The following is an 18,681-nucleotide window of genomic DNA, read 5'->3' as shown; positions in this document are numbered from 1 at the left end:
TTAGTTTGCATATTAAAGCTTTTACAGCATTTATTTATGAAATTTATTCACTACTGCAATTCAGTTAGACTGTAGTACAACATAACCTTGAACCCTGGTTAAAGTACAGTATTTTAGGAAAACTCTGTCCACAGCCTGGAGTTTCATCCTGATGGGACTCAAGGTTGCCTCAGCCTTCCATACTTCCAAGGTCGATTAAATGAGGACCCAGATTGTTGGGGCAATATGCTGATTCTATAAACCGCTTAGATGGGGCTTGAATGCACTATGAAGTGGTATATGGGTCTAAGTGCTACTATTGCAATTGCTATTGAGACAGCAACAAATTTGATTGAGTTAAAAAGGCCCATTGAGTATATTAGGCTTATTTTCTTCCATTCTGATGCTGCAAGTCATCCTCTTCATCTCAGTTTGAACTCAGCTCCAATATGAGTTAGGACATGAAAGTTAGGACCACTCGTTGCTCCCGAGATAAGCCTTCATACAGCCCTCAATCCCTTTTCTTAGACTATTCTTACTATTTGTTAGGGTTCCAAGACAGTAGAATCTAGCAGAATGATATAGCATAAGTTGTGTTCCTGCAACATATTAACCCATAATTAAACAAACCATGGTTTACAGTAAGTACTCAATTAATCCAATTTTATAGATTTGTGCAACGCAAACCAAAAATTAACTACAGCGTTTCTCTGAAATAAGCGCTTAGCCCTATTTTCAGGGAGGTCTTATTATTTTTGAGGAGCAGGAGGTGGCAAGCGTGCTTACCTCGTGGCTGCTGCTGTGTTGCAATATTTTTTGGAAAGGGCTTATTTTAGCGCATGTGCTCAAAAGCCCGATTGGGCTTATTATCCGTGGAAGTCTAATTTTCGGGTACACAGATGAAGTTCATCCCTCATATTCGAATAAAAAGGTTATTAAGGATTCAGCATGAATATAGCCAATGTATAGTTTGTACTGGCCTCTGCAGAGGTGAGGGTTGTTAAAATCTTCAGAAGGGAGATAGATGCAATGGCACAATCTAAACGCCAACACTTTTCTACCTGTATTAATGTCACCTGCACATACAAAAGGGGTAAGTCTTCTATTGTGATACTAACATGTCATCGTTCAGACCATAGTCTCTGCCTTCCTGTGAACACCCTTGGTACTTTGTGATCATCCATATACAATTTTCTTTATTTCAATGAATTATTTCCTGATGCAGGCCAAAAAATTTTTTTTTAAAAAAATTGCTTTATCAAAAATTTTGTTCCTTTAATAGTTCTGGTGATAATCATGTACAAAAATCATGTACATTTGTCCCAAACATCTGTTCTTTGCTAGGGTTCACAGAGTACACTATCACAGGATAGCATTCTCCAAACTGCTATCATATATGGGACTCACATTTTCAGAATTACAACCACTGGCCATACTAAGTGGGGATTTCTGGAGATATAGGCCTCAACCTATCCAGCAGGCATAAGCTGAGGAAGACTACTATCCCTTCGGCTGATTCGCTCACACAGAGAGGGACTCCTCTGGGTGCCGTCCACTAGGCTGTGCCAGCGGGCGACGCCCAGGGGAAGGGCCTTCTCTGTGATGGGCCCGACCCTCTGGAATGACCTTCCCCCTGATATTAGAACAACCATGGACCTCCGCTCCTTCCGTAAGAAGCTCAAAACCCACCTGTTTAATCTAGCCGGCTTGGCCTAATTCCAGCTCTCCCACCTCAGTCTGTATTTTTAAATTTTGGTCTTAGGCTAAGTTTTTAATTTTTATAAATTTGTACAGGGGTTTAAAGTTTAATTCGATTTTAACTATATTTATGATTATTTGTAAGGTTTTTAATTTGGTACCTGTACACCGCCCCGAGTCCCTTCGGGGAGAGGGGGCGGTCTAGAAATCAAATCAAATCAAATAAATAATAAATACTATGAGTCGTTTATAATGCTTTCCTATCTTCACAGCTGCCATTCCTCTCTTTTTGAGGCCTAACTCAGGGGTGTGAAACTTGCGGCCCGCAGGCCAGATGCGATATGCGCTGGGGGAAAGTTATGATATGTCACATGACGACAATGTGACATCGCAAGTTTGACATTCCTGCCTTAACTGATTAATGTATTAATCTACTGATTTTCTTTAAACCTATTGTATTGAGAACTATGACACAGTATAATAATAATAATAATAATAATATATTTATTTCTTAGCCGCACCCTCTCCCGAAGGACTCGGGGCGGCGTACAACGAAACATACGAAATAAATATGTAAACAAAACAAACATATAACAAAGACATACACTGAAACATACACAAGGAGGAGGTCGATTGATAAAACAATTAAAATACAGTATTTAAAACCCCTAGAAATTAAATATAATTAAAATACCCAGTTAAAAACCCGTCAGGAGCGATATGGTTAGATCAGAGTTGAGCCAGGCCAGCTGCTTGAAATAGGTGGGTCTTCAGCTTAATACGGAAGGAGCGGAGTATCTTGTGAACGCTTGACAATTTTTACACTAAGCAAACTTAGTTGAACTCAGCATATAAAATGGTTAGAAGCATATTTTAAATGGCTAGAAGTCTATAAAGATGAATAATTCCAATCAGTTCAGATGAGTATGGACAATGAAATTCTGCCAAATATTTTTAAAAGTTATTATTGAAACTTATTCTTTTGCTTGAACATCAAGCTAAAATTTGATTTTGCCCTTTCTGACGGACAATGATGGATTATGGAAGAGTAGATAAAACTAATAAAACAGATCAAGTCTTGACCCACATATACAATTGAATTGACATATTCCTTTAAGAGCACAGAATGATCCATCTACCAGATGCATTATTGTTCCTACCCTCTGTTTTAACTGACAGCCTCCAGTTCAGTGTCATTTGTATGAATGTGTTTGCCATCTCTATAAATGCAAGCCTCACTACTAAATTGTCAAGAACAGAGAGTGAATATAGGGAAATTGCCATAGGCAATTGAATAAAATTAACCCGTACTCTGACAGGATGACACTCTGACAATTTAATTGCTGCATCCCATCTATAATTAAATACTGCATCTAAAAGCAGCTACGAAGTTGGAAAAAATATAGGGCTAAACCTAGATGCAAGAAAATGACAAATAGCTTTAAGAACACACATCATTATTTTTCAGATGACACAAACTAAAATACTACAGATAAAATGAAGTACTGTATGTTCCAACTCAATTAATGTATGGGATTAAATTAACTGGGAATGAAGATCCCATGACTCTCAGAGGTTCCTGAATTCCAGTTTCCCAAAGCCTCAGCTAAAGTCTAGTACAGCAGTTCCCAAAATTTGCCTTGGGGATCCCTGGGGGATATCACTCCTTCAGGGGGTCTACAACATCAAATAAATATGTTAACATTTCTAAATTTTAATTTCTATTTCAGTAGTACAATAGTGGTAGATATAACCCATAAACACCATAACCCAATCATAGTATGTAAAGGAGTTCTGAGGACAAAATGATTGAAAACTGCTGAAGACATAGGTATCCATTAGAAGGCACATGGTGGACGGTGTAACATTGTGATACAAGCTCAGCCTCAGTCTTTTGTATATACATTGTCTTTAATGTTCATAAGGGCACACCGCTAATTTGGTTATTCTGACAAAACCATTGGATTCTGTGGATGCCTCTCTCTGGAGTGTCAGAAGACCCTACCCTTAACGTTCAGGGCCCAGCATTCTTATATAACAGTGATAAGAAACCTGTGACCTCCTAAATGTTGCTGAATTAGAAATCCATTACTGTCCAAGCTACCTCTAGGTTGTTGTACTTGCTGTAAGACCATTTTCATTCCAATTCACTCCAATTATGGGGTTCAAGCACACCCTTTATTTACCACATCGGTAATGCAAAGTTACCAAGGTCACGCCTCTAATGCTCAACCTTCACCTGTGGGATTATATTTCTCAAGAAACTTTCCAGAATTTCAAATCAGATATCTTCTGGCACTAGCACAAATACCTCGGAAGACAGGCTTTATAGCTCTTGTATTTATTTTTATTTCTTTTATTAATCACATTTATATGACCCTCCATCCCAAAAGAAGCAACTCTGGGCGGCATTTGCATGATCACTAGAATAGCTATCTATTCTCTCTTTGTCTATAAGCAGAATAGCTACATCTATTCAGGAGCTTTCTAGGAGTGTCTGGCTGACTCAGGCTGAAGAATGTTGGGCCCAAAAGACATTTCTGTTTCACGATCCCCTCTTGACCATTCGTTCCACTTGCAAATGTTAACACAGGATAGAGAGCAAAATATAAAGCTTTCATCTTAGCTCATGCAGATTTTACATTGATATTTAAGGACAAATGAATCCAAGAGCCACTTTTTGAAATGGCCATTAGTAACAGTTGAAAATACAGAGAAATATTCTAACCAAGACGCTCATGAAAATAACAGTGAGCAGAACTCAGCTAAAGTAGCACCTTCTTCCTTTCATTTGAAACTTCCTTTCAAATTGATTACCATCACAGCAGGGTTGAAAAAAAATATGTCAGCTCCTTTAGCTGAAGAAATATGGCATCTCTCTAGGTTTATGAGATCTAAGTTTTATCTTACAGGATTTGGGCCATGTGCTCACTTTCAGTTTTCTGTGCTCTCCGTCCTTTCCTTTGAGGCAGTTAAGATCACAGCTGCTTGGCTATACAATAATCCAGTGTTTGAGCAGACGTTTATTTTTAAACTTGTCCACCCAGAAATCCAGAGTTAAAAAAAGAAAGAGGGCAAAAAGAACACTCTTTCAAAAGTTACAGTGTGGATTTAAAAAATAATAACAACAACGTATTTTTGAAGGAAAGAATTGCAATGTAGATTTGTAAGGAATATCTACTTGGCAAAACTGAGGTCAGGAGACAAAGCTAATCCTGTTATTTTTCACCCTACTCAGATGCTTAAAAAATAAGAATTTCACCTCAGTCCAATATCTCCATGCTGTGAGAATGGAACAAGTCTAGGAAAGAAGTATAATATTTCAAGAAACTGCAGCATTGAACAACAGTGGCCTCATGCCTGGTATCTTTCAAACACAACAACAGCTTTGTCCATTGGAAGATGATTAAAATGTCCTAAACGGGGATGAAGATGTTCACTTGAGGCTCTTAGTAAACTTTGTTATAACATTCTCTCATATTTGGTTCTTTGTTTTATTACAGAAAAGCAATTGTGCTGCAGTGGGACCTGTCATCCATAGTAAGCATGTTTCTCTGTAGAGCATAAATGCTGATCTCTAGCACTTCCCAGCATAGTGGCTGGTAACTAATTTGCAGATATATTACTAAGCTAAGTTTCATTCCCCAATCAAGATTTGCTGAGCTATGGCTTGGTTCACACAGAATTCTAAACATCAATTTCTTGTTCAGGCATCATGAGAGGCAAAAATAAAGCTCATCCTATTATGGCTCAATGTAAAATATCTTTCCCCAGCTGAAAGCCACCCTAGATGATTTTAATCAGTCTCTTTCAGATTAAACTCCTAACTAAGCTCACAGAATTTCCAAATAAGATAGAGTGGACAATACATATTGCCTCAGGCTCTTTATCTCCTAGTAGTTAGTCACTGATTATATTTTCTTTTTCTTTTTCTGGATACCATCGGCTGTTTATATTATTACGTTATGAATCTGGATGTGAAAAGGGCATGCATATTAGCTCCACATAAGGAAGGGAAGTGCGGTTTGGAAATATCAGATCTCCCCATCAGGCTGTGAACAGATAGCGTAGCCATTCACAACCACGTGCCCGCTACGGCTAAAAATCAAATACGGCTAAAAAATAAAAACCAAACGAGGAAGCCCATTCTGGCAATACATCTGTCCATAGCTCTCTAGGCAAAATCCGTGCTTATTCTGCCAATCTTTTTCCACAGCCCAGCCTCCTCCTCCCTTTGCTCTGGTGTCTCCTCAGCTAATTGCGAACTCGGTCCCCGCCCCCCCCCACCTGCCGAGTCCCTCTAGTTATCCCCAACGTCGGAATCCACCGATCTCGCACACAAAGCAACCTCCATCCTTACAAGCACTGGGCGGCTCCCCGCGCCCTCCTCGTTCCGGGTTGCACGCGCCAAAAGAAATGTGGGTTATCAAAAAATCATATCCTACCAGGCCGGATTGAGGGGTGAGGGACGGAGGAGAGAGAACCCGCCTGGTCCTCGTCCCTCCTAGCCAGACAATTCAGCGCCTTGCCATGTCTTGAACCCGTTTGCAGTGGGCGCGCGCGACCTGCGAAGCCCCAACCCGTTCTCTCTCTCTCTCTCTCTCTGCCGGTTGAGCTACAGCCGTGCGGCAACAGCAAAGCGGCGGGCAAATATATATATTTGCATATATATATACACATCCAAGGGACAGTCGCGCCTTGCAAAGAGAGGCAATTGCACCAGTCCAGCGAGAGCAGCAGCTCCAGCGGCGGCGGCGGGAGCACCAAGCAACTTACAGGATTTCGCTTCGCTCTCCTTCGATCTCTCGTTTTCTCGAGAGCGCGCGCTCGCGCGCACAAGATGCCGAGCTCGCGCTAACACTCCTGCACGCCTCCGGCTCAAGAGCAGCAGGAACTGTAACAGCGGCGGCGGCAGCTGCCACCCGAAGGCAGGCAGAGACGGCAGTGGTGGCGGCAGCAGCAGCAGCAGCAGCAGCTGGTTGGAGCACGGAGGCGCCTCTCCTGTGTTTCAAGGCGGCCGCAGCACCTGTGACCGCTTGTCACCTAGGAGCGCCCGCCTTCAGCGGCGCTTTCTCCTCCTCCTCCTCCTCTCTCTCTCCTCCCTTCACTCTCTAGTAGCTGCGTCGCCCCCTGACGGGGAAAACTGTTCGGTCTCGGCGCCAGCCTTAGCCAGAAGAGGGAATGGGAGACGAGGCGTCGGCGGCAGGTTTGCGAAGGCGGTTGCCTCTTCTCGCCTCGTCAGCAAGAGCAGCGCCGCTGAAAGAATGCAGAAGGAACCGAGGTTCCGGTCTTTCTTAGAGGGGCAGGCCGGCTCAGATGGCAGTAGGCGAGGCGCTGCCTCCGTCTGCCTGATGAGCGAGCGGCGTGGGCTGGGGGTTGTGTGGAGGCAGAGGGAGGACGACCCCGAGACCGCGCTACTACAGGACTGAGTGGCCAGAGGTGGAGTGACGTCACTGGGTTCTGGGCTAGTGAAGTCTTTACTTCTGGACGAACTGGGCGGTAGGAGAGCTTGAGGATCCTACTAGGCTAGGGAGAGTAGAATAGAAAAGCAGCTTCTAATCACGTTGAAAATTGCCTTTAACTACTACTACACTATTAGAAACGTTCACACCTACAAGTTTGAGAAAATGAGAATGGAACGGTATGGTATGGAATAACTGAGTTGGAAGGGACCTTGGAGGTCTTCTGGTCCAACCCATTGCTCAGGCAGGATACCGTACCATTTCAGACAATTGGTTATCCAACATCTTCTTAAAAACATCCAGTGTTGAAGCATTTGGGAGGCAAGTTGTTCCACTGATTAATTGTTCTAACTAACAGGACATTTCTCCTTAGTTCTAGGTTGCTTCTCTCCTTGATTAGTTTCCATCCATTGCTTCTTGTCCTGCCTTCAGGTGCTTTGGAGAATAGCTTGACTCTTTCTTCTTTGGGGCAGCCTCTGAGATATTGGAACACTGCTTTATTGTCACTCTTACTCCTTCTCTTCATTAAACTAGACATACCCAAGAGGCTAGTCCTTCAAAGGTTTTATCTTTCTCCCTTGGTTATTGACATGAAATGGAATGTAGTATTGGCTAACCTCTCCTTATTTTAAAAGTTCTCAACTCAGTAGCAGTTGGAAGCAATTACCAATATTCCGGTAATGTTCTTGACTTGCTCTGACATGCCTTCTTTTGGGAAAAGACTCACGATCCAAACCTAAGCAATACTTAAAAGCAGAGGAAGGAACTTCAAACACATTCCGTGAACATAAGGTTTTAGTTGGATTCTGATGCATACAACCACCACTGCGTAGGGCAGGGCTGTCAAACTCCAGGCCGCGGGCTGGATGCATCACGTGCTGGCCACATCCCTCCCCCTCAGTTTAGCGAAGGGGGGGAAAGTCTTAATATGTCATGTGACACCAGAGTGACGACATGAGTTTGACACCACTGGTGTAGTGATATTGATACAATATAATTGCTAGATTTAATCACATTCACACAACCACCCTGCTTTCCATCTTATGGTCTGTTTCAGGTCTTGCCTTTACATTGTGAAAACATCTCAATGCATCAATAATTATTCGCATGATTTTGATGCAAACATCCAGTTAAAGTAAGTTATAAATAATGTAGGTATGACTCCAACCAACTATATTTATTGATAGTTTGCTTGCGCTTGATTTTTTTAAATAGTTGAAGAAAACAATTGCTTTCATGTTTTTGAATCAATTCACAAAATGAAACTTGAATAGTACTTGAAATTCTCAATTGTTCATATTTTATAATGCAAATAAATCAACTATGTATTTTGGATCTACATAAATATATAGAAATGTATATATTCATTAACATAGTACAGAAAATACATTGTTTTTTTTTTAACCAGATGCAATTCTAGGGTCGCCTGACTTCAGAACTACTCTGGGTTGTTTATAAATTAAAAAAGGAAGCGACATCATAACATAAAAAATGGCAGTAGTCATCCAGAGGAAACACCCTCTTTCTCACTTAGCACCCAACTTAAAGGGGTCTGACAATCACTCTAGCTTAAAACCTGGAAAAAGAGCCATGTTTTGAAGACTCTTTTAAGACAGGCAGAATAAGAGCAATTCAAATCTCGGCTGGATTGCTTTTGCAAAGGGCAAGTGCTACAACAGAGAAGGCACACAATCCTGCTCGATGACAATTTAATTGATGGAATCCAGAGCATGCAAATCTCTGATTGTATCTAGTGGAAAAGAACTATGGGAATACATGGTCTCTTAGATAATTAGGTCCTATGTAATGTAATGCTGTATAAATGTTAATAAGTACCTTGAGTTGCACCTGGAAGTAACCAGTGCAGCTTGCACTTGACAAAACCTGAAAGAGATGAACATAACAATATTTGTCCATCACTACTTGCATTGCCACATCTGTAAGCTTCCAAGAGATATTCAAAGGCAACTCAATGTAGAGTTCTTTGGAATAGTCTACAGATGTGATGACTAAGGCATGAATTACTGTAAAGAGGGTCAAGAGGTTCAAGAATGGGCACAGCTGGCACACAAGATGGATCTGTGCAGACTTGCCTAGCTATAAATGCCTCTTGTTCCTTAAGCAAAACCTGAGAGACTAGGAACCCTCACACATTGGGGACTAGGCCTTAATTTAAAAAAGTGCAGTCCATTCAGCCCCAAAGGTAGCCCCAACCCCTAAGCAGAGTAGCACGAGCCTATTCCTCTCCAGGCCCCCTCAGTTTCCAACCCCTAGTAGCCTCCAGGCACTTGACAACATTCTTGGCTAATTGATTGAGATAAACAATTGGGTCATATTCATAATTTTCACAGACCAAGTATTGATAACACAGTTAATCTCACCTTGTAGAATACAAAAGCAAGCACTATCCAAGAAAGTCTGTATGCTTCATCATTCATTTTGTTTTGTAATAAGTTGTTGAAGAGTGTAATAAACAATCATACTCCTGATGGTAGTAGACAGTTTTGTTTTACAGTCTGAAAAATCAGTCGTATATGTCCTTTTTAGTCACAAACAAGTAGCAAGCATGTTGTGATCATGAACTGTTAGGATGCCATTTTGTGGGGAAGCTTGTAATATATTCTCAAAATTCCACATGTGTTCACCTGCCCAGAATGCTACCTATTCCCAATGTAAATTATACTGGAGAAAAAATACCATTTGAATACTGTGTTCCCTCTGAATTGTTGTTACTGTTCATACTCCTCTTCCTCAATCAATTATACCTTAGTTGTTTTAGTCAATATGAGTTGGATTGACCTCATATGTTAGTCACACATATTCCACTCATGGTATTGGATTTGAAATCTAACATCTTTAACTTCATTGCTTTCAATGGGAAACATGTCCAACTGTCTAGAGCCTATAGCAAGGGTGTCAAACTCACGTGATGTATCGTGACTTTTCTCCTTTGCTAACCAGGCATGGGCGTGGCCAATGTGTAACACATCTGGCCCGCGATTCGCATATTTGACAGCACTGCTATACAGTGTTTCAACTTCCTCAACAAATAGTTCTTCAATTTCACCTTTCTTTGGAAACAAGCAAAACAACCTCTCTTCTTTGATTCATGAAGACTATCACTCTTTTGGGAGTCTTTTGTAATAGGTATATAACTACTTCAAAATCCAAAATTCTGGTCTTTTTGCACTGCCAGTTTTAGTAGTCACTGTTACCTTAAATTTATTGTAATGTTAAAGCTCTCCCATACCCTCTTTCATTTTGGCAGGTGCACATATATCATCCAAGCAAGTAAATCAATTCTTACATACAAATGTTCTTTCTACATGTTTTCTTTAAAACGTAGTGTGTTTAAGGCTTACATTATGGATAGTTTTGGCTCCCTAATGGTACACCTGGAAAATATTCAGCAAGAGTTGGGGTTTTTTTAAAAAAAACTGTGTTTATTGGAGACACACTTCATGGAGAAACATTCACCATAGCTAATGCTGAATCAAGCTTTTGACACATGCAATTTTATAAACATTAGCATTCATATGGGTCTGTTTTAAATATGGCCTGGTCATTTTTGAAATGGCAAAGGAAATAGTGCCAATTTAAGAGGAATAATATTAGCTTCACCAAAATGGAAAGAAAGAAAGGAAAAAGAAAAAAGAAGGAAGGAATAGATATTTCTTCCTAGATATTTCTAGCAGGTTACTGGATAGAAAACGCATAAAAAGGGTTAGAAATTTTTATAAATACTGTAAATACTTAGCTAACATTGTTTAATTTATTCCAATGACATACTCTCAGAAATTTCTGTTGGCAAACACCTAGACTTCACACTTTGACAGTTTTATTTAAGTTTCATTTTTCAAAATATGTTACCTTTGGCACTGGCAATCCAGTGCCAAATGGTAATGGCCTGAAAATATAAAATACGCTGCAAGTCTTATTTACACTGAGAGATTTTTTTAAAAAACATTTCCACATAACATATTCATGCCAAGTGCAAGCATCAGGAATAAAATACATGTAACTTCTTTTACCTCAGATGTGAAACAGTATTTTTCCCACGTATACACACATTTCTTTACTTGACTCTTATGTTTGAAATATATAGTAGTTCATTCCACTCACTGCAAAAAATGAACATGAATTAAACTAATTTTAAAAATGTTTTTAATTGTGCGAAGAGAATATATGTTATAATTGATTCAGAGACACTGATACGAGCTAATGTTAGTTGGATTCCCAGTTTGAAGGTACAATTTAGTTTTGCATCACTCTAAACCTACATCATGTACAAATAAAATTCCTTAATTCTTAATTAAACATTATGTTTCTATGGGGGGAGGGGAACTCTTAACAAAGGATTTTAAAACTAGTATTGACATTTATCAGAATATCAATGAGTAGACACATGAAAACTTCAAACTTCAATTTTATGTACTTTAGCTATTTGAAGAGAATTATGCAAACTATATGTCATGTGATAGGTTTTTTTTACAGAGATTATTGTAATAATGAAATGAAAAATGGAGACAATCCCAGAAAGGTTTCTTGGTACTTCTAATAACATCTAAAACCACCTCCTTATATAGCATTCTCAAAATGCTTCTCATTCTATTAAAAGCATAATGCAGATGAATATCTCATTATTAGACATTAAATACTGTAATAATGTTCTTTGACTCTAAAGAAAAATACTATACATGATTGTATATGGCATTACATTGCAGTGCATTAAAGATATTTCTAATAAACTATATTGCAATAAAAGTTGAAAGTAAATGTTTTCTTCAGGTTAAACCTGGCTTCCTGTGAAGTTTGGCAACACACTATGAGAGGTATTCTGGAACTGCAAAAAACAAACAAAACAAAGGATTGTGTAGTTATTCATATCTATGAGCTGCTGGTTGTCCAAACTGCATTAAGAAAGGTTTTTCATTAGGTGAATTGATAGTTTAATAGAGACGGATCCTTAGAAGTGACTTAATTTAATATTTTTCCACAAGAGGAGAACATCTGCTTAGATCTCACAAAAATAGATCAATCTTAAAATATGCTGTGGAAATTGCTCACAGGGGAAATAGGAAATGCCTTCTGATGAACTATATATTGTATTCCATATTCATCACTAGCTTTCATAATTGTTCTCCAATTGAAAGTTTCATAGAACTAGGGTTGTTGGTAATCTGCTTCCATCCACTTGAGTCAGTTATCCATATTTTTTCCTCTTTCAGTTTATGTAGTCAGCATAACATTGCAAAGAATATCTGTTCTACATAAATCTGTTTTTTATCAGATAAGTTTGTGTTTGGGGTCAAGAACAAGATAAGAAATCACCAAGGTACTTTGTTTGAAGTTGACCTCTTAGAACAGCACAAGTTTCTTCAATGTGATAATTTTGCTTCTAAACCCAGCATAAAAGGAGCATGTTGTAGGAAAGGGCAAATTAGCTCCAAGAGATTCAGTGCTGCTGATTTGGCCTGGTTAAAAAGCCTGCTTGTCCCAGCTATAAATAACTTGAGTGTGAGGAAAATCTGAGCTTCCCAAGGAAATTGTATTAGGATATGACAAACAGAAAATAAAAGCCATTTAGAAAATGTGTCAAATTTCCTCTGACAAACTGCCTACACATTTTTTTCATTTGGATATAAAGTTTGTTGTACTTCTCTAGGCTGATAGATATCATCTCATGCCATTTTAAAAACAGAAAATCCCAATCTGGATTTCATTTTCATTCTTTTTATATTTAAAACTATTAAAGATAATACAAAGTTTGTATATGTGGTTGACTCTGATTATTTAAAAGAAACCCCTCTCTGAAAAATATTAAACTGAATATCTAACACACAGTTTGAAAACTATCTAGAAGGCTATGAACCAGTTCCTAGAGTTTTATATTATCATTAATCTCCTACCGTAGCAATTTCTTATTTTGAATTACACTATTGCAATTCAAAATATTATCATAAAAATGGGGAAATGCCTTTTCATTGCTCAAAATTTCCACAAGTTGGTGCCCTCAAGAATTGCAGCTTCCAAATTACCAGTTGATGTGGCCTTCAAATTTTTGGGCCATTTATACTTTAGTCTTTAGTGTTTACATATTTGTAGATTACAATGCAAGTTGCCATTCCCAAAGACCCTCTTTCTATTTCAGGATGAATGGATGCTGAGTGGTTTGGTATATCCTCAACTGCAGTAAAACTGGTTCTTCAGCAGAAGTAACCATAGACCGAGGGCATCTCGCAATTTTCTGCTGGTGTGCATGATTTCCAGACAGCGTGAATGTCATGAGAGTCCTCAATATCCAGTGGGCTAGGCAATTTCTGCTGCTTTTATAGTAACTATGTTTCCAGAGCTGCTTCTTTGCATAGTTAAATACTAAATGCCAACTTGTTCCAGTCCAAAATTAATCATTACTTTGAAATAGTATTTATCCTCAGCGTCTTTAGCTCCAAAGGCAGCTTCATGCATATTTTTTCCTGCATGAAGACCAATGGATATACTGTTTTCATGTAAAGATATTCCCCCCTAAGAATACTGAAGCCAGTGCACACCGGACTTGTTAAGAGAGATGAGTTAGATGTGTGTTAAAGATCCTACCAGGTTGTTTCCTAGGGATACATAATACATTAAAAACATTTATGTGCAGATACTGTATGATTATCTTGTGAACTCAAAACAAAACTCCTTCAGGACAGATTGGCTGATTGTCCCAACTTTCAATGGCAATAGGAAGTGTTTTGTCTCATACCCGATAAGTATACAAAGTCTGTGGATGTATGGCTTGCTTTGCCTCCATTATCCATTTAATCCTTCAGTAGTAAGCATTTGTTTTAGGTGGGAGCAAGTAGATTACTTACAAAGAAACACAAAGAACCCTAATTACAAAGCACAGGGAAAACCTGCAAATTATTTTTTTTTTCCTAAGACTTTGCTAATTTCTAAAAAAAACATATATGCCAGCATGGAAACAAAAGAACCATGGTGGTTGTGTAGAAGGGCAATAGCTAGCCCAAAAGAATTGTTAGAACCAGTCTGGGCTATATCCTTTATCATGGGAGACCAAAGGAGGCCCTCACCAGGCCTCTCCTAACTACCTGTCAGCTTTCTTGAAGCTGATTTAAACTGAGACAAAAAAAGTAAGTCTAAATCATAACGTACCCTTTGCTTCAGCAATCTATGTTCCGGATCTATCCCAAATCAAGGAAGGCAGGTTTACCATTCCCTCAAGCCCTTTCTAAATAGGAAACATCTTGGTCTTAATTTATCAGCATGCAGAATTCCATTTGGGACCTGTGTTGCATAAGAAATATTTCTTCCACAAAGAACTAGAGATTCTTTTACGAACTGATAGCTACTGAATGGACATTACCCCCCACTGATCATAAAGACTGCATTTTTTTAAAAAAAGGAGGTGGTTTTAAGGCAAGAACAACAAGCAACAAGCAAGCAGCTACGATAGGATTTCCCCCTCTCTTCTTGTGTCCTTTTGGTTTGACTTTATATATTTGCTTCTTTGCTATGCTGGTTTCAACAAAGCCAACAATTGCATCTTTGCTATATGTGGGGTACTAAAAACTTGGCTGTGTCCCCTTGCCTTGAAGAAAAGGAAATTCTTTATACAATCTACTTGATTATGATGAAAAAATATGCCTGTTTTTTTCTTTATTGAGTAATAGCAGTAGGCAAAAATAACTATAAACCACAAGAAGTTTGAACAGTTTGTTCATAGCTCCCGTGACTTTGTTTCAATGTTCTAAGCCTATAACAAATGTTTATAGTTCTTATCATTCTTAAGAGGCATTTGCTGGATCCAACAGTTATGGACAATTTTCATCCAACTTCCCTGTTTGGGGAAGGTTATGGAGAAGGAGGTCAGTTTACATCTACAAAGGCCACTGGGACAAAGTGACTCTGAATTCTTTTAAGTCAGGATTCAGATCTGATTATAGTAGTGAGATGCACTTAGCAGACTTTTGGTGAGCTCAGAGTGATTCGGATAGTATAGCCATCCTGATCTTCCATGATTGCTCAGCAGACTTCAATATAATCAATCACAGTATCTTTCTGGACCAATTGAGGGGACTTGGAAGCATTCTTCTTCAATAATTCTCTTCCTTCCTCTGAGGCTGATTCAATTCAAAATTGGTAGGAGGAGAGAGAGAGAGATCAAGTCCCTGCCATATGGATGCTCTAGAACTCCACTGTCTTTTCATTTCTATTTAACATAAAACCACCTGGGGAGGTCACCTGCCAGCATGGGATGTGATATTATCAGTACCCAAATGTACCTAAGCTGTACATCGGCTCTGGGCCAAATGGGTGAAGCTAAGGTTGTTTCCCAGTGCTTGGGGGCAGTTGGAATTTGGATATGGGAGAACAGTCTTCTGGCCAATCTTGGAAAGACCAAGCAGCTGTGGGGTTTACTACCTCCCTGGACGTGAAGATTTGCCATATTTAATTGTAACCTTAAGTTGCTGAACTCAACATCTCCACCATGCCAGTTTTAACAAAGCCAGCTGTTGAATCTCTGCCATAGCTGGGACCCTAAAGATTTCTTATAGTGTCTTCAAAATATATATTACCTAAATGGATATGATGCATTTTAAAAAAAATACAGGGAAAGCCCATGAAAATAAATAAAAACATAATAAACCAACAAAGTTAAAACTAACCGAGGAAGAAGATCTTCCAAAGAATGACCAGAGATAATCTCAGCATATAGGGATAGGAATATCTACAGCAGGGGTGTCAAATTCATGTCATCACGGCAGCGTCACATGACGTATCATGATTTCCCACCCACTTTGCTAAACCGGGCATAGGCATAGCCAGTGCGTGATGCATCTGGCCCATGGGCTGGGAGTTTGACATCCCTGATCTACAGGGACAGAGGAAAGAAGCTTTAAAAAGTCAGAAAGGCATCCTCAACCACATGACTGAACACCCCCCTTTTTATGTGAATCAATTATTTATTTATTTTATTTATTTATTTGTGCTTCTAGACCGCCCCCTCTCCCAGAAGGGACTCGGGGCGGTGTACAGTCCATAGAGAATATCACAAAAATACAATAAAAAATTAAATATTAAATATGTACAGTTTGGAGGAGGTTAAAATGCAATTAAAAGAACTGTACAAAGCTGAATAAATATAATTTTTTAAAATCCCTAAAACGGACACAACAGATTAAAAACCCTAAAATAACCAGATAATAATACATTTGCCAGGAGGGACAGTTGTAATTATGCCAGGCCTGCTAATCGGAACAGGTGAGTCTTCAATTTTTGCCGGAAGGAGCGGAGGTCAGAAGTGGTTCTAATGTCGGGGGGGAGGTCATTCCAGAGGGTTGGGCCCATCACAGAGAAGGCCCTACTCCTTGGTGTCGCCCGTTGGCATTGCCTAGTGGACGGCACCAGGAGAAGTCCCTCCCTGTGTGAGCGAATTGGCCGCAGGGATGTATGTGGGAGGATGCGATCCCGCAAGTAACTAGGTCCCGTGCCATGGAGCGCTTTAAAGATGGTAATCAGCACCTTGAAACGCACCCGAAAAACCACAGGTAGCCAGTGCAGCTCGCGCAGGAGAGGTGTTACGTGGGAGTACCTCGTACTCCCCATCACAGCCCGCGCGGCTGCGTTCTGAACCAACTGCAGTCTCCGGGCGCGTCCCAAGGGCAGCCCCATGTAGAGAGCGTTGCAGTAATCCAGGCGGGACGTCACCAGCGCATGAGTGACCGTGCGTAGGGCATCCCGGTCCAGTAGGGGGCGCAATTGGCGCACCAGGCGAACCTGGTGGAACGCCCCCCTCGCCACGGCTGCCACATGGTCATCCATTGACAGCCGGGCATCAAGGAGGACGCCCAAATTGCGCGCCCGTTCCACAGGGGGCAATTGTTCGCCCCCTATGGCCAGCGATGGAATCAGCTGGCTGAACCGAGGTGCCGGTAGCCACAGCCACTCGGTCTTGGATTGAGGTCCAATGTTATGGCTACCATCTTAACTTTTTATAGACTCTCCTCAAATGACCTTTTTCAGGGAAATATGAAAGAGAAAGTATGATGCAAGAATTTTTTCAGGCTGGGCGCTGCATAGTTATTGCTTTCCCCAACAGTACTTAAAGGAATTAAGTGCCTAGAACAGATTATTTTCCTCTGATTGAGCTTAAAAGATTTGATTAAAAAGGACAATTGTTTTTGATAGGGCATGAGCCCAGAGGTAGGGGTGTGTGTGTGTGTGTGTGTGTGTGTGTGTGTGTGTGTAGATAGATGACAGATGGTATATGATTGATAGATAATAGAAGATATAGATAGATAGATAGATAGATAGATAGATAGATAGATAGATAGATAGATGATAGATAGATAGATAGATAGATAGATAGATAGAAGATAGATAGATAGATGATAGATAGATAGATATTTTTTTAGTATCTGGAGATTTTTCTTTCTTGTTAATTGAAAGCATTCTGCATCTGGAATGAATAATAGAGTCATGTGCTGTTTTTAATTTGAATTAGAATATATAAGAATTTTGCTGGAAATTATTTATACTAGAACTTTGTTTTTTTGCTTTTGTTGTAAAAAAATGTAAGAGGAAGTCATGCAGACCTTCAAGTCTGTAATGCAGCAGGCAATTCCAGTTCTTTGTTGCCAGAACTTGTCAAATGGTACTTGAAGCTCATCACAACCTTAAAACAATCCATTTGATATCGTCATCTTCGTTACCATCATCAATTACCAGCTGGTAAGGAAGACAATGACATGGCCACATCCAGTGTATATACAAAGCCATTTTATTAATCAGCTTTTGTTTCATTGTTCTTAGTCTGAGCTTGGAAAGCAGCTTCTGCCCTACATTCCTAGGAAGTGAGTAATATCGGTGGAGATTACCCTCTAGTACCACATCTATTACTAACAGGCCATTATACAGATTGAATGCAACCTAATTAGGAAATGCTGTAGTCAGCTGGGTGGGGATGTGGGCTGGTAAAGAGTTGTTTTACATGAGCTTTGCTGGTTATAAAGAGTGTTTGTAGTGAAGGATTTGTGAAAGGTATCCTATGTGGTTTCCAGTGTTGAGCTTAGATTTCACAATCAGATCTCACATTCCTTATATGAGTAAGGCCTGACATATTCTCATATCTGATGGTCAGGGTTTAAAGGTAGGAACACAGAATTTATGTAAACCAAATTTTGCTATCTCCTTACTTGTGTTTAATTATGGGGTAGTAATGAGTAGGTTCTAAAATTCTGAGCACTTAAGGGTGTATTCCATTGGGGCCTGCCTCTATCATCCACAATTCTATTTGGATTGTCTCTGAGAATCTGGGCTGGGGTTTGTTGCCATTGCAAAAGGTGAAAAGTCAATTTCCCCATCTTTTTGTTCTAAATGGGAAGAAGAATGGTTAAGGTGCCCATAAGATGCCATAGTGATGATTTTGAAAAGAACCTGAACATGCCTGCTTCATCAAGTAGTTGACAAAGATAAGGATTTTGAGGAACAGTATCTGAGGAATACTAGCCCATAGCTACCATACTGAAGCTCAAAT

At 39.7% G+C, this 18,681-nt stretch overlaps 1 protein-coding gene across 2 annotated transcripts in view; it reads right to left on the bottom strand.

Annotated features, from left to right (window-relative positions):
• CDC42EP3 (CDC42 effector protein 3) overlaps nucleotides 1-6,625 on the bottom strand; it is a 58,758-nt gene extending 52,133 nt beyond the window's left edge. Inside the window, exon 1 of one of the 2 annotated variants that reach the window (XM_081943451.1) lies at nucleotides 6,454-6,625. The gene's annotated coding sequence lies outside the window, so the exon portion shown is untranslated. Of the gene's footprint in view, nucleotides 1-6,122; nucleotides 6,397-6,453 lie in introns of those variants that run through there. The other variant, XM_081943452.1, reaches the window with a different exon arrangement.
• Nucleotides 6,626-18,681: the final 12,056 nt, after the last annotated feature.

This window comes from Natrix helvetica, assembly GCF_964273705.1.
Source record: "Natrix helvetica genome assembly, chromosome: 2".
Classification (NCBI taxonomy): Eukaryota; Metazoa; Chordata; class Lepidosauria; order Squamata; family Natricidae; genus Natrix; species Natrix helvetica.
The sequence above is the reverse complement of the archived record's forward strand: the minus strand, read 5'-3'. Positions and strand labels throughout refer to the sequence as shown.